Source organism: Lissotriton helveticus, chromosome 6, assembly GCF_964261635.1.
Source record: "Lissotriton helveticus chromosome 6, aLisHel1.1, whole genome shotgun sequence".
Lineage (NCBI taxonomy): Eukaryota > Metazoa > Chordata > Amphibia > Caudata > Salamandridae > Lissotriton > Lissotriton helveticus.
The window spans coordinates 2,060,925,637-2,060,947,003 of NC_136067.1; the positions used below are offsets into that span (position 1 = coordinate 2,060,925,637).

Genomic DNA, 21,367 nt, shown 5'->3' on the forward strand with positions numbered 1-21,367 from the left:
GGTGTATGCGTGGGAACACCCATGCTGCACCCATGTAATGCTTCCACCATGCAGTGAATCACAAGGCAGTGACTTGTGCTGCCTTTTCTTACACCAGATTTACTAAGACGCGCAGGGTGACTTTGAAAATCTGAAACTAGGTTCTGCGTCACACTGCGCTGACTTATCGGTGCAAAGGTGATGCAATACTATGATTAACTACGCACAAAATTCTTAAAATTCTAAAATTGTCTTTGTTTACAAGTAAATAAAACACCAGTAAGCTCCTAAAGAAAATAATTATAGTATGAACAATTCGTATCGATTTCACTTGCACTATAATATCGCCCCATGATTTGCCCTAATGGCAAACCATTTGTTTGAAGATCTAGTAAGAGCTTTCCCATTGCCTGGTCATTTAGCATTCTGAAGGATGGTTGAGTACTATCCAAACAAGCATTGGCCGCACACGCGCTTAAAGTTAAAATAAAAACAAGCCCTGGAGTTGAGTGCGCGTGCTAGAAGCAGGGGTGAGGAGGGAGGCCTGCTTGGTTTACTTGCGGAAGCGATAATTGCTACCATATGGCGGCGCTCGCTCCTGCAATTAAATCGCCTCACGTGCACGCGTTGCCATTGAAGGCAATGGAACGCGTGCACCTGTTTGGCTGAAAAGCCATGGCGATCGGAAAAGGTCTTTTTGCCTATGCGGCACATGCGCGCTGCGTAGGCGAGACCTAAAAAGCAGGATCAGTGTTAAGTCTTTAGCTTTTCCTTGCAAACACAACAGTCTGTCTACAATCAAACTATATTCTTGTGTCTGTAACCATAGAATTTTTTGACTTGCGCTATAGCCGTCCATCTTAAATAATCCTCAACCTGCAAGTGCCAATATAATTATTTACAAAATAATTCTTTTAGGAACGTGCCCCAGTTCTAGTTTAGCAAACACTTAAAAAGTATTCGGTATAGCTTCTTAAAGATAACACCTCCATATGATCTCTCTGAGATCTTTAGCAAAGATACAGTAACACCCAAATTGAGATGAAGCGTCTGCACGGAGAGGCTATGCTAGGCAGTGATCATGGGCTTTAAGGACATAATCTCTGATGCACCTACTCAGACCCGAATATTAACTTTCTTACACCAACTCCAAATTTCAGACTACAATTCATGAAATTATAGACACACTATTGCTAGGTGTGAGCGGAACTCACAGAGTTTCATTCCGCGGAATTCCGCTGAGTTGCAGAAAATCTCTGTGCACTTCCGTGCAATTCCACCTATTGGCAGAAAAAATGCTGCTAGCACTACTCCTGCTGAGTTTTGAACTGGTAGCGTAAGCAGCACCATGCTTTGCGCAAGAGCACGTGGCCATTTGAGTTGATTATGCTGCAGTTCGAGTGGAAAATCAACTTGAGCAGCAGCAAATCTATTCGGATGGCAGACCGTTCTGACCTCAACCGCTCATATCCACCATTGAAGGCTCGGTGGTGACTGAAAATCGCGTATGGGGCCAGCATATCGTGCTCACACTCGCAAGCGTGCTTTTTCGAGCCTTACATTGTTCCTGTGAGGTGCACACAGCAGAATAACTCCACTGTGCACCAATTGGTGGAATTTGGCAAGAACTCCATCTTTCAAGCTTAACGCAGAGTTACCCAAATACCACCAATTCTGAGAACGAAATTATAATTTCGGCCGGGCCTACATTCCTTCCACTTAATTAAAGAATGATTGCTTTTTAATAGTAATTCATTTAGTCCCATATGTGAGCATAGGTGTATATGTATTCTTTTAGGACGTCCCTCAGATGTTTCCTGCCCCTTACCTTATACATTCCCCTTAAACCTGCACCAGGAGACTTTACTTTCCCTTCTACACATAGGATGTGTTGGTGACAGGACACATTATAAGTGAAAAACATTTCTTAATAGTTTATATTTACTCTCTCAGTGGGCTTTTGTCTTAAAAACCATCAAAAATGTTCCATACATTTACTTTTAGTTTCATTTATTTTCCGAAAACGTTGTTGAGAATAGACGTACAGGTAATCAAGGCCCCTTTGTAACCTTATATTATGTGTGGTTAAGATCAGAACATTATCCGCATACAATAGGACATTTAAAGGTAATTACTGGAGGTAATTTCATGATTCTGTAATAGCTAGGAGGGAGGTCAAGGATATAGAACAGAGATTCTTAAACTGTGGTCCGCGGACCCCTGGGGGTTTGTGACTTTCTTTCCAAGTGGTCTGCAACTGTTCAGAAAAGTAATTAGTAGTGCCGGCTTTAGGGTTGTACTGTCACGCTGGGCCCCAAGACCAGGAGCAGTTCTCTTTGTAATACCATACAGTGGTGCAGCCACACCCCGCAGAGTGCTTCACGTGACCTGCAATTATCAGGTGATAATAAAAATGTAAATTAAACTGTTGTATTGCTGGATAGGTCCGAGTTTTGTCTCTTGGAAGATGTGATTTACCACAAAAAGATGGTACATTTGCCAGCTGCCAAAAACAATATTTAACATGTAGATCACAGATTTGTATTTCATGTAGATAACCCAGTGGGTTAATGATGTTGTAATATACATCATTTTATTACTTGCATAAAATACAATCCTTCTAATATACCACAGTAACCAGCATCAAACAGTTCAACCGAAACTTTAATGCATTGGCATAGAACACACATTGGGGATTATTTAGGGGCACTTGCAACACTTTTACGCCAAAGGTGTGTCACTTTTTGGCAGCGTAAAGAATGCACCCCTTTGCACCCTATATACAAAGCGAGGCATCCAGGCAGATGCGTCACTTTGTAAACCCCTGTGCCACATTATACCTGCACCAGGTATAATGTATGCAGGGTGGGTGTTCCCCTGCATAAAAGCCCTGTAGAAGTGGTGCATTGAAATCTATAGGATTTCACTGCGCCACTTCTAGGACGCCATTGTGTCAAAACCTTACGCCTGCCTCATGGCAGTCATAGCTGGCGCAGGGCATTAAGGATAGGCCTCCCCCGCACATTGCTGGAGTTGCATCATGCTCGCAACACAACTCCAGCAATGCATGACTTTTGAGCTGACAGATACGTCAGGATTGCTGACGTATCTGTCTTTCCTTACAACAAGGGGCGCCTTACATTCCATACAGCACATCCATCATGTCACAAGGAGAGTGAGGTGAAAACTGTCTCATCGCTGTTTTGTTGCAGCGAGGGACACTCTTAATGAGGCTGTAGTAATGTAAATGATGATCAGATCCACGGAGGTTCTTGTAATAATATGGTATTTATTGAGTAAGATGGTACAAGGTGATAATTCGTAAATATTAATATAATAGGTAAAGTAAAATCCCACCAGGTGCTGTCACCTTCCAGCTCAGTCCCAGGCTCCCAAATGACTAGAGCTCAGATCCCAACATTCTAATGTGTCATCATTAATAATACCATTCCAAATGATGACAGCAGGGAATAAGCTGGGAAGCCAACACTACAGAGGCCCATTGGTTATTTTCCATCCCTCAAACAAAAAGGTGCCTTTGTGTAGTAATAATGTTTAATTAGTTCAGACAGCTGAGTTACTCTGTATATTCTGACTCTGTGTTACTCCAGACCAAGCACAATAAACATGCAATGCCTACGAGGGGCCCTATTTTTAGATAAGGACGGAGCACTTTTCCTGTTTGTGTCGGGGTGCACCTTTAAGCAGGTATTCCGGGTGTAAACAGGAAAAGTGCACCCTATCATGTAGAATGCGCTGCCTGGGGCAGCTGCAGACTTGTGCTGCACCCAGGTAGTGCATTCAAGAGAAATACAGAGCAGCTGTTTAAAAGCTAATCTGTGTTTCTCTCTGCAGGTGGCATTAAAGAGGGATTTGAGATCCCCTTTCAGACGGGTGCAGTGAGTGACTACACCAGCCTGCTAGGGGATATGTGGGGGGTCTATGGGACCCCCTGTCATACCTTGTGAGGGCTCCCTTTCAGAGGCACACTGAAAGCGTGCCACCTTTTGTGGTGCACATTCTATGCACCTCCTAAAGGGATTTGCCTCTGCACCGGCGTCCATAATACGGTGCGGGCACAGTGGCAAAGATATTCCCTCATTTGCATGGGGCCACACCCCCTTGTAATTGAGGGCACGCCCTCTTTACATAGCACTGGTGCTACATGTGCGTCAGCGCTATCTGTGTTACAGAGGGGTCAGCACAGGCATCCGCAGCATCTTCTGTAATACCAAAGTGCACCAGTGGCACACAAAGCGTGCACAAACACCTGCTGTGGCAGCGGGTCACTTCTGTAATAGGGCCCCAGCATGGTGATATGTGACTCGAACACTTTGTAGCCCTAATTTCTTATAGACAGATTTAAATACTTGTATGAAACACTGTCTTTATTTAATATATGTGTGTTATGTTAAGTGCTCAGACACCCTGTATTAGGAGGAGTAGCGCTATGAAAACATTTCAATAAATGTGAGAGGGTGGCTACGAAGAGATGAGGGGCACTGTTAGTGGTTGTTGGTGATGAAATCCATTAAAAAGAAGGGCATTATGGGAGTGTCAACAAAGATTGCCTTCCCTGGATTAATAACGCTGAATTGAAAATTGAACATTTTTAAATTCTCTGTAAATGTGGAAAAATGTTAAACTGGAGTTTAAAAATTAAGTTGGTTTCTATGGCTTGACCGGCACAGCAAAACACACAAGATGATGGACAGAATGCTGCACAATAGCAAAACACTCACCCCCAGTCACAGATCTGGGTATAATCCATCGTTATTTTGCTCACCAAGCCACCCCAGTTCAGACATGGCCATATGCAAATCAGTCTTGACCCTGTGCCTCATGGGAACAGTCCAGCCCGAACTGCCAAGCCATGTCTTCCCTGGACCGGAATCAAGCATCCTAGGACCAGTTTCTGGCTATCAGCCATCTTCAGCCAGGATAGCTTGACTCCAGTGGTTTGGTGAGCATGGGACCCACGTCTGGGCATACCCTTCCCACATAGGGTGACTGGCACAAACAGCACAAGTTCTTCAGAAAGTAGTATGGATGAACAGTGGGCTCAATTGAAGCTTTAGCATGTTCTGACAGAAAGAGAGGATGCACTATTGGCAAAACATACAAAGTAATATGGTGGAACATAGCATATACCTTTGTCTTTTAAAAATAAACGCCCCCAAAAAACCTCCCATTCAAATTATAATTTCAATTGTTGTTTGTAAACGAAAGAACATATTCTATAATCTATGTATCTGTTTGACGTGTTCTTGTTTCTATAGTTGAGCAGTGATTCAGCGGGGTCCACTGAAGTCAAAAGATTAAGAGCCACTGATGTACAGTAAATAAAAAAAGTAGGGGGCGCCAAAATACATAGTTGTATGAGGTAATTCTCAGCACATTTTATTTAGATAACCCTGCTACGGATCTCAATAAAACTTGACACGATGCTGGTAAATGAAGTGCATTCTTTTGCATAACGTAAGTAGTCATTTGAGATGCCTTAATAATGCCTTCTCTCTCGCTTGCTTTGTGTTCTATCCCTTTCCACTGTCTCTCCTCTTTCCCTTCTGTTTATTTCTTTATTTCTCTTCTCTCTCTGTGTGTCTCCTCTATTTCTTTATGGTTTTCTCTTTTCTCACAGTCTCTTCTTGGTCGCTTTGTTTTACACTTCAACCACACATGTTCCTTAGAAGCCTGGGGGGCACACATGTGCCTGGTGACTGGAACTAATGCAAACAGAAGATTGTTCTGGCTGTTTAATAACTTCCCTGAGACACACAATATAGCCTTATAGCCCACCGTAGCGGGCTATACCGGCTATTAAAGGCCCTCTCCAGCGTTAAACAAGGGAGAGGGACTTTAATAGCTGGTATAGCCCAGCTACGAAGGGGTATAAGGCTATTAGAACATTCTGCCACTAGAGGGCAGAATGTTCTAACAAAAAAGAACAAAGCCTTATGGGAGCGTGAGGGGATTGGAATCCCCTCAGGCTTCCTGAAGCCTTTGTTCACAGCCAGAGCTGTGAACAAAGAAACATTGGAATGTTGGAGCTCTGGGCTTATACCAGCCATTATAAGCCCAGAGCACTCCATTGTTTTCAATGGAGCTCCCAACATTCCAATGTTCTAATATAGCCTTATAGCCCGTTGTAGAGGGCTATACCGGCTATTAAAGGCCCTCCCCAGCATTAAACAAGGGAGAGGGACTTTAATAGCTGGTATAGCCCAGCTACGAAGGGGTATAAGGCTATTAGAACATTCTGCCACTAGAGGGCAGAATGTTCTAACAAAAAAGAACAAAGCCTTATGGGAGCGTGAGGGGATTGGAATCCCTTCAGGCTTTCTGAAGCCTTTGTTCACAGCCAGAAACATTGGAATGTTGGAGCTCCAGGCTTATACCAGACATTATAAGCCCGAAGCACTCCATTGTTTTCAATGGAGCTCCCAACATTCCAATGTTCTAATATATTTTATTTCCGAGCCCTTCAAGCAGAACATGCTTATAGGGCCTTCTTAATACACACCTGGGACAAAGTGCCCAGCCTCCTCCCCCAGGTTGGGCAGGGTCAACAAAGAGGAAGATTCAAAGGTTTGCCACCTTTGTGAGCTTCCCCAGGCCTGTTGCTGCTTTCAGGAACTGGCCCTCACTGGTTCTGACCCCCACTTTGGGCGGTAGAACCGGTGGGAAAAACAAGTGAGGAAGAGAGGTGTGCCCACCTCTGCCAACTCCACCCCTCAGGTGGGGGAGGAGCGGTGAAGCACAGCTCTCAGTCCCTACCATCTTGCAGATAGGGGGACCCAGCCAACCAGAGTGAGGCATATGCCCCCTCCCAATGGAGGATGGCATAATTAATTTGCCCCTGCAACCTTGGTTATGTGGGGGAAACATCCAGAGCCGCCGCTACCAGACTTACTGAGGATAGGTCAGCGAGTCGCACTGTTAAATTAAATGCCCCCATGGTAAAATACTACCAGGATCTGAAACATTCGCCCAATGACATAAAATGGCACATCCTGGAGAAAATCCATAACGTGAATGACTCTAGAAATGAAGAAATAAGGAAAAAACGCGAGGTATACTGGTTTTTCTGTCTTAACACCTATACATAGGGATTAAACAATGATTAACCTGGGAAAATGCAATTCTATTTAAATCATGAAGATAGAGCTATATTGAAATAGAGTTACTTTTCTGCTTCAAACAGTCCTGACGATGCCCATAGCTGTAATACAGCACATTTTATTGCCTTCTTCCATCTGACAAATAATGTTTTGTAAACACACCAAAAGAATGGATTTTGTTCTCCATATTTGTAATGTTTCATTAAAATAGCCATTTAGGCATCAGCTGAAACCACACCGACACGTAGCAAGCACAGCGACTCCTCGCGGAGGTTCCAGGCTCTCTACATAGCCTGCTGCCTTGGTTGGCTTTTGACAAGAGTGACGTGGCGTAGGCCATCCTATGACTCAGCAGGAGGGTCTTTAAACTCGGACCCGGCAAGAGCGCCGGCCTCTGTCATGGCTCCTTTAGTATCGAGCGACTCGCGTGACTACAGGTAATAGAGCTTCCTAGCGCGAGCACCCAGCATCTGGAATTCCTCCTATGAGATCGCTGCAATGTAAAAATAAGTTTCTAGAGGAACTGTGATAATGTCTGGCTCGGTCACATACATCTATTCCTCCACTGATATACTTACAGCACGAGCCCGTTGACACCCCGCCTGAATCCCTAGCTCCAAGCACGTCTTATTGCACTTAGAAATCTGCATTACGCAAAGTGTCTTGTGGTGATTTTTTTCCATCTATGCGTATCTAGGTAAGAACGCCCCTCACCCCCCGGAGGGTCTTGCTTTTATCCATCTGTACTCACCATAGGCCTGCATGAATATTGATTTATTCTCAGTTTAGCTCTTCATGGAGTTCCCAGATGTTTAAATATAGAATGTGTTTTTCTTCCTTGGCGGCACACCGGACATGCAGCCAGCTATTGGTAATCCTTGTAACCTGCAATAAATAAAACTTGCACACGGTGCCTCCGCCTAGGACCACCTCCCTTGGCCCCATCGTTATCTCTCTTCGACGAACACCTCGAGGTACACATGTATATTTAGTAACATCTCCCCCCCCCCCTTGAAAGTAAGTTCATACTATCGTAACTTTTATTCTTCTATTCAGTTACAGTAGTTTCTCCTAAGATGGTTTTCGGAGGCTATTTCATCCGTGCCGCACTCTCAGGATGTTTGTTTCCGGTCCAGAGAAGACCTGGCCTGGCAGTTCGGGCTGGACTGTTCCCATGAGGCACAGGGTCAGACTGATTTGCATATGGCCATGTCTGAACTAGGGTGGCAGAGTGGGCTAAAGAACGGTGATGGATTAAACCCAGATCTGTTGACTGGGTGTGAGTGTTTGATTAGTTCAGATGCTCTATCCATCACCACCCCCTTTTGTACCGCTTTGTTCGCCATAAGTTGGCAGAGTATGCTCAGACGCGAGTCCCTTACTCACTTTGCCACTGGATTCAAGCAAGCCTGGCTGAAGACGGCTGAAATGCCAGAAACCGGTCCTCGGAAGCTTGTTTCCGGTCCAGGGAAGGCATGGCTTGCCAGTTCGGGCTGGATTGTTCCCATGAGGCACAGGGTCAGACTGATTTGCATATGGCCATGTCTGAACTGGGGTGGCAGAGTGGACTAAAGAATGATGATGGATTAAACCCAGATCAGTTCACTGGGGGTGAGTGTTTGATTTGCTCAAACGCTCCGTCCAACATCCCCTTTCGTATCGCTTTGTGCACCCCTGTCCATGGCCGCTCAGACATCCCTGTATTGAGTACTTGTTTACTGTGCCCATCTTTGTCTCCTCACCCCAGCATCAACTCCAGGTAATATAGGGCATCTCTCTCTTCCTTACCTCATAATAGGGATTCTTAGGAAGTCAAGTCCACAACCTTCAACCTTGGATCTGTAATTTTATACACCTTGGGACCAGGAAACTATTTATTGATAATCTGTAATGTCATTTCTCAGGAAATGTAATATTCACTAATGGCCCATGACTAAAGATATTTATCAGCTGAGTAATGAGGAAAGTTTATATCCATAGAAAAGCTAGCCTCGCTTCATGTGTATATCCCCACTTCCAGAATAATGGAGGTATATGCAGGTTAGCCTACAAACTACAGAGGCATTTTTCAATAAGCAATTACCTATATAGATTAAATAAATAACTGGAAACATTCTTTCAACACCCCAGATGACAAGGAGGTTGTAGGTTTTAACAGCAGAGTCTCCACTTAGTTTTGCCTTTCAACGTGTATGCATTCCCCGCCGTCCTCCTAACTTCAGACCAATAATGATAGATTTCAATATACAGGTGCTGTACTTTGGATACCGCCTTGGCTCCTCTCTTTTGAAACATACCCGCTTGAAATATCATTTACCTGTTGTGAGTTTTAGTAATTTCTAGTAATTTCTATCTTCATTCTTGTTCTCATCACAGGTTTTCATTTCCTCGGTCCCACCCGGGTTAGACCTAATTTCATTCCTGACACCCCCTACTTGTAAATACACTACGGGTGATCTTTATTTTCTTCATATCAAATTCTCCTCAATCTTTCTTGATGATTGCTATCACTGACTCTTTCTCACTTGATGCCAATTTCAGACCTTTTTTCTTTTTTTTTAACCCCTTTTGGCAAATCTTGAGTATTTATTTTCACCCTTAGAATTCTGAACTCAGTGTAATTTGACAAAATTGAATCTATTCATGTTTCTGAAAAATTTGCATCTTTTTGATTATTCTATAGGAAAAATATTTGTGCCACTCCTGAGGAAGGCACTTCCTCTGCCGAAACGCGCGTTGAGAACTTTCATCACACAGCCACATCACATCAGTTTTTGTCCATAAATGTCTGTTAGAATTTGATGTATGCTTATCTATTACTGTTTGTATTTATCCATTGTTTTGGATTAACTGCTCATTTGTCATACCAAACAGTGAACACAATGTATTAGATTTATAATGTATCAATTTGTATTATCTGTTTTTTATGTCTATTTTTATATAAATATGAATAAAATCAACTTCTATATGTTTTTAACGATTGTCTTCCCTTACACTGAGTTCAAGTTATCCCTCTGGTCATGTTGAAAACATATTGATGTAATTTGAATAATTTAACTGCCTAGGAATGTTTTCTTCCATTGTAGTATTACCCTGTCCAAGGAGCTCTAGGATATTTACAGGGGGTCCTTTTTATTTGCACGATAATAGGGGGTGTACTCACCCCAGGGCAGGGACCCATTGGTCCCAACCTTTTTACCGACCTGTAATGCCCCTAAATCTAGTATTTAGAGGCACTCCTGAACCTTGTTTCCTCAGACAATAAAGTACAAAAAGGAAGGAAAAAGGACCGAACAGCCATTCCGAAGTTAAGAAGAGGAGGACGCCCACTGACTTGGACCCAGCCCTACCGGCCTGTCCCCACCTTGAACCTGCAGAAGCTACACTCCAGTGTGTCCTGGAACCAGCAACCTCAAGAGCCCGAGGACCTGACCTGCCTTCAAAAGAAAAGAGTTTGCCTCCTGTTAACACTGGGTTTGTTCACGCACAGACTTCAGCTCCGTCAAACTCACGACCCGAGTTCGAGTGGCCCACACCACGAGGAGGTCTACCAGGCAATCCTGACCCAAGATCCGGAGACCCCTGACCTGCCTCAAGCCTCCAGGCGATGCCTGCAGTCTCAAACCGGAAAGTCTCCCCAACTGCGACCAGGAGCTGGTAAGATGATCTGACCTTATAAGACACCCCTGCACGCGACTCTCCACAGCCTTGGGTGGCCCAACCAATGGTGTCTAACCAACCCCCAGCATCCCAACTTACCTCTCCAAGTGATTGTCGACCCAGAAGACCTTGGTCCCCAAGCCTGCAGTGTGTTTGCAAACCGGAGGCTCCCCTTTGAAAGCGACAGGGCACCCGATGACAAAACAGCACTCTGCACCCGACCACCCCAGTGCCGCTGAGGGTGCACCTATTGTACTGGCTTGTACTCCCACTTTCCCTGAGATTATGTCCTGGAGCTTTGCTCCAACAACCCTGTGGCCTGCTCATAAGCAGCCACCAACCAGAGGTCTCCGATTCCCCATTGGATAACATTGGGCCTCAGCACTCTACACCCGGCTGCACTAGTGCTGCTGAGGGTGTAACACGAGTGCACCCTTGACCCTGGGGGGCCCCTGAGTCTACCCCAGAAAACCAACTCCCACAAACAAATACTTACCTTTGAACCAATAACCCTATTTTCCTCCACAGGATAACATTGACTGTTTTTCTGTGAAAAGTCTAAGTCTGAAGTTGGAAAATCTATAAAAATGTCTAAAACTGTAACAAAAGAACAAATGCTTTTACTCACCTGTTTACAGGAAATGTCCCAGCGCAGTATCCAGGTATACTGTACTGTGTTAGAAAAGTAATCTATTTGACATTCTACTTAATACAAAGTATATGTACAATATCTCAAAGCATTGCTTACTAGTAGTTCTACTGTAATCAAACTAAAAGTATACATACATCTGCAATACAAACTGTTTATAAACTGTATTATTACTGCAGAGTACTTTGTCACTTACCTGTGCCAGGCTTGCTTGGTTCTAGGAAATAAAATAACTAAAAGAATATCTTTATCCAAACCCAATTGGTCGGAGTTCAGTCTTTGAGTATGTGACAATCATTTTCTGATTGAGTGTGTACAACAAATGCTTAACACTACCCTCTCATAAAGCCTTACTGCTCATCAGCACTGCAACAAATAGAGAGTAAGGTGCTATCTCCTTTTATCTCTGCCTACCTGTGGGGTTCCACTGGACACTGTGCACACAATACCTCACTTCGGTTTAGTATATACAGAGCCAGCTTCCTACAGGGAGCCCTGAACCAATTGATTGCTGAGTATGACTTAGAAATGTTATACCGTGCCCGTGAAATGAATGGTGAAAAGATAAGTAGGAATGCTGCATTTACCATCGTGTACATGCAGATTTCTGCCATTGTTAGCAATTTGTGTGCCACCCCGATGGTAGCCCAGCTACCGTTGAGTGATCACAACTGTATTATAATGACCGTTTTCTTGTGGGGCAGAATGCTTGTGGACCACCCAGGTACCAGAGTGAATATCGCCTCCTTAAGACCTAATGGGAGTCGTATTTAATGGGGCGGAGTTGACCCATTGACATTTTACATGGAATCATTATAAAATGCGGAGAAGAGATTTCCTATTGTCTTAATGATGTAGTCAGTCCCACTCAACTGATAATTAATGTTATTGATACTAATGCTATTATTAACAGAACTCTGACTCACCCCCATCAGACAAAAAACAGACAGCGTAGAGGCTTGTTCAACCACACGTGTACATTGGCTTTAAACCAACTGAAACAGGCCTTACATTACCAACCTAGAGACCATGCTTTGATCAACGAGGCATTTGTCAGGGCTGTGTCCTTGCTCCTCTCCTCTTCATTGTTTATCAATGAGTTAGATAAGGTTCTGCAACTGGTATCAGCCGATGCCCATAAATCTCTGGGAGTCCTATCCAGTGCTGCTTTATGCAGAATACTTCGCATTACTATCCATTAATTAACAGTTTTGAGGATTCTATCAAAGCAAGGAAACTTGTAATTAACAAAACAAAGACACACACTATGGTGTGCAGGATTAAATTAAAGAAATGTGAATCTTTTTATATTCATAATACTCAATTCAATACCGTCAACATGTTTTGCTACCTGTGAGTAACCTTTTCAGGTAGTGGTAAATGGTCAAATGAAATGCCCAGTTTAAGATGAATAGGAGTGCGCGCAGGGTTTTTAGATTTGCGACAAAATTAGACAACCACCCAATCCAGAATATGCTTGCAATTTATAAGGCTAGATCTGTTGCCACCGCCTTGTATGGTGCAGGGGTGTAGAGCTTCCACTTTAGTCAGGTATTGCAGCATGAACAAAATTACTTTTTAAAGCGTCTTTTAAGTTTACGTCCTCAGCATCCAATGAGATAATACACCGGGAAGTAGGACTACAGTACCTAGCAGATCTGATTTCATTGGGACTGATGCAATGATTATGGACTGTCTATCTCTGGATAAAACAATGTATTTTCCTTGGTAAAATTATGTCATTAAGACATATAGCAAGCTGTTTAATCTATCATTTCAGTCGAAACCTGTACAGGTGAGAACTCTAACGAAACAGGTAATCAAGGATGATTTTATGATCTGATAAAAAGGAATCTCATATGAGAGTGATGGGGGAAAAATCGACTTTTAAATGTTATCAAACGATTGAGCTTAAGATCGTTTTTCACAAGTATCTAACCCAGGTTACAAAGCCAACACGTCACTTTGTTTGACCAGACTTAGACTTGGAAGTGCACACCATCTAGTCATTTTTCCTGTAATGAAACCCTGCCCTTTAGATTTATCTCCTTGTCCATATGACGGCAGTTAAAGCACAGTTCCCTTCCTGCTCTTTTGTAATATTTATTCGAATTTTAGGCGTTACTATCTAAAACCATTTTTTTTTAATTTTTTTTTAAATGTCGGGAAAACATAAAACTGCAATGAAATTATTAGCTTACCTGGGTGATTCCAGGGTCTGTTTTAATGTCGCCTTATTTATTCTAAAAGCTATAAATGTGAGGAAAAGTATTGTTCTTAAAAGCTAGTATCTATCTGATGAGGACCTGTTTTAATTCAATTTGCTGCTAAATTTTTTATAAATGACTCTCATTTTATATCCATGTTTTTAATATTATAACTGCTTTTATGGTGTTTGTACATACCAAATAAAGCTTATATTGAAATTGAAATTGATAGCCATCTCAGGGATGCATTCGTTCTTTTGTCTGTTATTGCTTTTAAGTAAAGCAACCTTTTTGTTTCAAATGAAGCCCATTTTCCTTAAAGGAAAAGAGGATCTGTTTCAAAAAGAAAACAAATAAACGTTTAACTTTATTTTTTAAGGTTATCAAAAAATATATATTTTTAACATTCTCAAATGGGAAAGGATTCCTTGCAGACCCCTCCCAGTTTGCAAAAGAGTTACCACCTCCTTTGAAGAGGTTAAAATATTAGGGCTTTGCCAGTAGAATGTTGTCGCAAAACATTAATACATACACTTGGGATTCGATGTTTGCAATGGATGCCGTAAACATTACCCTTCCAAATACTGAATAGCAAACCCAAAGTGCGATTCCATAGAATCACAGTTTGGTGTTTGTATTTTAAATAAATATTTTTTTTCTGTTGCAAACAGGGCAATCCGCAAAAGCAGGCTTTTGAACATCAACAAAACTTTGCTCTTCCAGCCCTTAGTTATTTTACTTAATTACACCAGATTCTCCTAGTTATGGCTATGGCTGTTTTGAGAAGATAAGCTACTAAATGCCAATGCTTTTTGGAACTTTTTTTTGTTATGATACTTTATGAAAAGTGCACTTTGTTTCTACACATTTTTAAATGATGAAATGAAAGTATCCGCTGGGTTCTCAATTCCATCCTCAGTAATATTTTTTCATGCTTTAGATTAGCTTCTAGATTTATCTTATCTTCTCATTCAGCTGGGTTTTGCACAAATGAAATGAAATAAAATTGAGATTTATAACGCGCAATAATACCGAGGGTGTCTAGGCATGGCGTTACTACTGAATTTGCTAACCAGAATCCAATAAGTGTGTTCGGGCTAGTTGTTGAACAGCCAAGTTTTTAAAAGTTTGCGGAATGCCAGAAGATTGCTTTCCTTCTTCAGTGTCAGAGGCAGAGAGTTCCACAAGCTAGCAGTGCCCACCACAAAACTTCTCCTTCCCAATGAGGCAGTTTTAGTGCTTGGGATTATCAGATCGGAGGAGGCAATTGACCTAAAGCTGCCTCTCTGGGATGTACCACGTGTTAAGTAATCCGGGACAAGCCCATGTAATGCTTCAAAGGCAATACAGAGGGATTTAAATTCGATTTGTCTTTTAACTGGTAGCAAGTGGAGAGGTGGAAGAGCATGGGTCACTGACTGATGTATCGGAATAGCAAATGCAAAAACAACAGGTGATGGACAGAATGCAGAACAATGTCATACATTCACCCCAGTACAGAGATCTGGGCCTAAATCCATCGTTTTTTTGCTCACCGTGCCATTCGAGTTTGAAGCCAGCCATATGCAAATCCGTCTTGACCCTGTGCCCCATGGGAACAGTCCAGCCCGAACTGCCAAGCCAGGTCCTCCCTGGACTGGAAACAAGCATCCAAGGACCGGTTTCGGGCTTTCAGCCCTCATCAGCCTGGATAGCTTGATTCCAGTGGCATGGAGAGCACGGGACTCACGTCTGAGCATACCCTTCCCACTCGGGGTGACAAAAGCAAAAACAACAGGTGATGGACAGAATGCAGAACAATGTCATACATTCACCCCAGTACAGAGATCTGGGTCTAAATCCATCGTTTTTTTGCTCACCATGCCTTTCCAGTTTGAACCCAGCCATATGCAAATCAGTCTTGACCCTGTGCCCCATAGGAACAGTCCAGCCCGAACTGCCAAGCCAGGTCCTCCCCGGACTGGAAACAAGCATCCAAGGACCGGTTCTGGCTTTCAGCCCATATCAGCCTGGATAGCTTGATTCCAGTGGCATGGAGAGCACGGAACTCGCGTCTGAGCATACCCGTCCCACTCGGGGTGACAAATGCAAAAACAATAGGTGATGGACAGAATGCAGAACAATGTCATACATTCACCCCAGTACAGAGATCTGGGCCTAAATCCATCGTTTTTTTGCTCACCATGCCATTCCTGTTTGAACCCAGCCATATGCTAATCAGTCTTGACCCTGTGCCCCATGGGAACAGTCCAGCCCGAACTGCCAAGCCAGGTCCTCGCTGGACTGGAAACAAGCATCCAAGGACCGGTTTCGGGCTTTCAGCCCTCATCAGCCTGGATAGCTTGATTCCAGTGGCATGGAGAGCACGGGACTCACGTCTGAGCATACCCGTCACACTCGGGGTGACAAATGCAAAAACAACAGGTGAAGGACAGAATGCAGAACAATGTCATACATTCACCCCAGTACAGAGATCTGGGCCTAAATCCATCGTTTTTTTGCTCACCATGCCATTCCAGTTTGAACCCAGCCATATGCAAATCAGTCTTGATCCTGTGCCCCATGGGAACAGTCCAGCTCGAACTGCCAAGCCAGGTCCTCCCTGGACTGGAAACAAGCATCCAAGCACCGGTTTCAGGCTTTCAGCCCTCATCAGCCTGGATAGCTTGATTACAGTAGCATGGAGAGCACGGGACTCACGTCTGAGCATACCTGTCCCACTCGGAGTGACAAATGCAAAAACAACAGGTGATGGACAGAATGCAGAACTATGTCATACATTCACCCCAGTACAGAGATCTGGGCCTAAATCCATCGTTTTTTTGCTCACCATGCCATTCCAGTTTGAACCCAGCATTATGCAAATCAGTCTTGACCCTGTGCCCCATGGGAACAGTCCAGCCCGAATTGCCAAGCCAGGTCCTCCCTTGACTGGAAACAAGCATCCAAGGACCAGTTTCGGGCTTTCAGCCCTCATCAGCCTGGATAGCTTGATTCCAGTGGCACAGAGAGCACGGGACTCATGTCTGAGCATACCCGTCCCACTCGGGGTGACAAATGCAAAAACAACAGGTGATGGACAGAATGCAGAACAATGTCATACATTCACCCCAATACAGAGATCTGGGCCTAAATCCATCGTTGTTTTGCTCACCATGCCATTCCAGTTTGAACCCAGCCATATGCAAATCAGTCTTGACCCTTTGCCCCATGGGAACAGTCCAGCCCGAATTGCCAAGCCAGGTCCTCCCTTGACTGGAAACAAGCATCCAAGGACCGGTTTCGGGCTTTCAGCCCTCATCAGCCTGGATAGCTTGATTCCAGTGGCATGGAGAGCACGGGACTCACGTCTGAGCATACCCGTCCCTTTCTGGGTGACAAATGCGAAAACAACAGTGATGGACAGGATGCAGAACAATGTCATACATTCACCCCAGTACAGAGATCTGGGCCTAAATCCATCGTTTTTTTGCTCACCATGCCATTCCAGTTTGAACCCAGCCATATGCAAATCAGTCTTGACCCTGTGCCCCATGGGAACAGTCCAGCCCGAACTGCCAAGCCAGGTCCTCCCTGGACTGGAAACAAGCATCCAAGGACCGGTTTCGGAATAGCAAGCAGCAGACGAGCTGCTGCATTTTGGAGCACCTGCAATTTATTAAGATATTGTGATTGTATATTGAGAAAAAGCCCCATGCAGTAATCAATTTTATACAAGATGAGTGCAGCAACCACAGCTTTCTGGAGTTCTAATGGAAAGAAACGTAATATTTTCCTGAGGGTTTTAATCATAAAGAAGCAGGAAGAGGTGATCGCATTAATTTGTCCTCTGAAGGATAAGTTGGTGTCAAAGTAAACTCCTACGATTTTCACCTTTGTAACTGGCTCGAGGATTTCTCCCACTTCTTGTGGCCACCAATTTGGGGGCATATTATCAAGAAACGGAGTTAAGATTATCGCCGCTTTAGCGGCAGAAAACTGCTGCTAAAGCGGCGATAATGGGCTAGATAATATGCCCTTGTGAATTCCCATAGAAGCCCATGTTCTGGTGTGAACATGGGCTTCTATTGGAATTCTCAAGGGCACATTATCAAGCCCATTATCGCCGCTTTAGCTGCAGTTTCCTGCCGCTAAAGCAGCGATAATCTTAACTCCTTTCTTGATAATATGCCCCCCAGTGCCTGGAAGGATTTATCTCATCCGAAGAGAAGCACCCCAGTTTCACCTGAATTTAGCTTCAGATTGTTTTGGGACATCCAATTACCTACTTTACGCATACAATTGTGGAATCTGGAAGCAGTGTTTGTTGAATCCCCTGCAAAGGATGCTACAATTTGCATGTCGTCAGCATATGATCCTGTCTTAAAGCTTAAGGACTTTATAGGTGAGCAGAGTGGCGTGACATAGAGGTTGAAAAGGGTCAGACTCAGCAAGGAACCCTGTGGCACACCGTAAGGAAAAGAGAGCAACGGAGACTTCTATCTCCCAAGCTCTACCAGTTGCTCTCTGTCACCGAGAAAGGACTTCAGTAGATCCAGCGCCCTACCCCTAATATCCAGGGAGAAGAGACAGCTAATAAAGGCCTTGACCTTGTTGAAGGCTGATGAGAGGGCCAGCAGGATCAAGGCCGACTTCCCGCCTTTATCCACGACCTCTCTTATTTCCTCCGACACATTGATCAGGGCCAGCTCCATTCTATGTAGACTCCTAAAGCCATAATGAGAGCTATTCAGAAGTTTATTCTCATTAATAAACTGGATTAGCTCTATATTTAAGGCCTTTTCCACGATCTTGGCAGGCAGAGGCAACCGAGAGAGTGGCCTATAGCTGTTTGGGCCTTGATAGTGCAAAAAAGCTTTTTTCAGCAATAGGAGAATGTATGCACTATTCCATTGTAGTGGAAAATATCTCTCAGAGAACATACAGTTTGTAGAACATACAGTTGAAGATATATTTGAGGTAGTTAGCTGTGACCTCAGAGACCGAGTGGAGGACTTTTGGGGGGCACAACTCCCAGGAGGATCCACCTCTGGTCTGATTAAAGAATGATCATGACCTGTATATCTGCGATTAAATTAAACATATTAAAACTAGGGATGGCAACTGCTGGAAAACCTGAACCCCTTAAGTTAGCGGAGGGGGGGTCCCATAGTGTGCACATCCGTCATCCGATGGGTGCAAGAGAAGGAATCTGTGACTGCTTTCACTTTTGCCTGAAAGGAGTCTGCAAATAGATGGCTGAATCATTCATCTATTCCCTTAATTAAGGGAGGCCTTCCTGCACAAAACAATCCTTAGAGGTATACTCCTCTTTCCATGTGTGTTGCAGGATGCAGCACACATGGAAAAAGGAAGTAATGCCTCAATTGGGTAGTCACACCACTGTGGCGTAAACTCGGTTTGCAAGTGTTAGTAACTCTGTATTTTTGTTAAAACAACATGGGTGGATGCTTTTGAAAACCCAACCTCCAACCATGTAACGCCTGCCAGAAGCAAAGTAATGCAAGGCAACATTGCAGTGTTTTAACCAGTAAAACTCTCACTAGTGGTGCAACGGAAAGCAGTGGCCGCTCTTACCCCACTACGAAATGTTATATGGAGTTCCTGAGATCTGGCATCTTACTGACATACAAAGACCTTAGAGTGAGTATCTCCTCCCTGTATCACAGGGGTGTCTGGTGCCTTTTTTACACCCCTGGCACAAAACACTTTACTGGATGTAGGTTACTCCTACTCTCCCAACAAAAACTACTCCCACTATTTAAAAACTTACATCACCCAGATCAACATTATGCACAGTCGATGTCTCCGTAATGTCTCTTACACAAGAAAAAATTATTCATGCATTTCTGCAGAATGAATGAAACACGTCATCAACACCTCAGATAAATTGTGCAGTCAGATGCTGATGGCCTAATCCCTGTGTACTCACCTTCAGAATTGCACTTTTCCGCTAATGGAAGTGCCTCACAGAGCCCAAGGAGGGCAGCCAGGAGTAAGATGGCACCTGAAGACTTCTTCATGGTGTGGACAGCAATTTCTCAACGCCTGCTTCTCCTATGACTGGGATTTATAGGATAACACAGGGAGAGACGGAAGGAAGGATGACGCTGGGAAACAGACTGGACACCAGCCAAGGATATTTTAATTATATCCCTATCACAAGCTACAGCATTGCTGAGACAGCGTCTCAACAAACTGGTTTTATTCAGTCGTTTCTCCCTTTGTTATAGCCAGAATAGAAGTTTGACTGCAGTAAATTATACCTACGTATGGAATTGCCTCAAGCAATTTGGATGTGAACTAAATGTCACTGAGTGCGCAATCACCACGTTCAAGGTTACTGATTAATCTAATGCTAATAAAATAAAAACAGATCTATGTGTTAACCTCATCTACAGAAGAATTTGGGGGAGTGTGGGAATCACCCACACTGCTTCCAAAGGCACTCCAGGTGGAGAGAATGTCTCCTTAACACAAAGATCAGATACTTTAATCAATGTAGAGTATAACAAAGTTTGTAGTCGTTGGTTGTATATAGTCAAGTATTTATTTGAAGAGGATCATTGCGACTTCTTTCAAATGAACAAGTATGTACTTGGTTTTCTAAAATTTCCAATTGTGCTAACAATATCCCTATGCATTTCGGGACAAAGGCCCTTCATCAGGGGATATTTGACAATCTGTGAACAAAAATATATATCCAATCAGGAAGTGGATGGGCCTCCCATTCCTAGGCACCCAAAGACTAACTACTGACAGATCCTTTCGATCTTGTTGAAATTACCCAGAGGGTGTTCCGCACTTTCACCCCTTTGCTCATTGTTAACCTCATCTACACCAGAGCCCTACACTCATATATAGTATTAAACATTAAAACAGTCAGAAATGTTGAAAAGAGCAGCAGGGTAGCAGAGAACTACTATACCATATACCTGTGACCATCCATGGATGCTCTGTTGGCCTAATTTTAGCAGATCTGCAGGGATACTTTAAGAGATGCACACAAAGAAGGCCGGTCACACAGCAGTCTACAGTGTAAACATCAGCTTTGTGTCTTGAAACAGGAGAAACATGAGTTGGGTGCAGAAGATTAGTGATGGGTAGCTTCTCAATGCTGCAGTAGTTGCAGGACAGTTTATGAGAGCAATGGAAGAGTGTCTCATTGTTGGATGACTGCACATTCTATCACAGTGAACAACTGATGAGCTACTAGGTCACTGGGGAACAATACCTCTAGCCTGGATCTAAGAGCTAAGTATTTGGAGATACATCAGTCCCCATCGTACATCGAATTGCCGCTGATGGATTAATGATTCTTTGGTACAGAGCACTCCCAGAGCCCAACTTCCAGAGGCACTGGCCCTGACTGCCAGACTCAGGGAAGGGTAATCAGAGAAGGGACTCTAAAGAAAGAGATCTGCTGGGTAATATATATTAGTAAGTGCAGTAGATTGTTCTTTTTAGCAATTAAGGGCAACCAAGGTAGACCTTTAAGTATGAAGTACAAGGGTCATGCGGCAATTAAGTAAGAAGTTTCATTCTTCAGAAGGATCCTTAATACCCATCAGCTGCTGCCAGATCTGGAAGTCACAAAGCACCTGATCATTCTCTATGACTTGGCCTCATTCCATTACCATGGTTACTTCCACATGACTGGTTTATACATGCTGGTTTAAACATTCACAATCACCTTAGATGTCACAAATCCTCCTTCCTTAATAACTATATGTACAACATACCTTACAATA

General features: G+C 43.6%; 1 long non-coding RNA gene across 1 annotated transcript in view; it reads right to left on the bottom strand.

The window, feature by feature from the left end:
- Nucleotides 1-19,641, bottom strand: part of LOC144762023 (uncharacterized) — a 306,670-nt gene extending 287,029 nt beyond the window's left edge. Inside the window, exon 1 of the long non-coding RNA XR_013596004.1 lies at nt 19,549-19,641. This is a non-coding gene — a long non-coding RNA (uncharacterized LOC144762023). The remainder of the gene's footprint in view (nt 1-19,548) is intronic.
- Between the last annotated feature and the right edge of the window lie 1,726 nt (nt 19,642-21,367).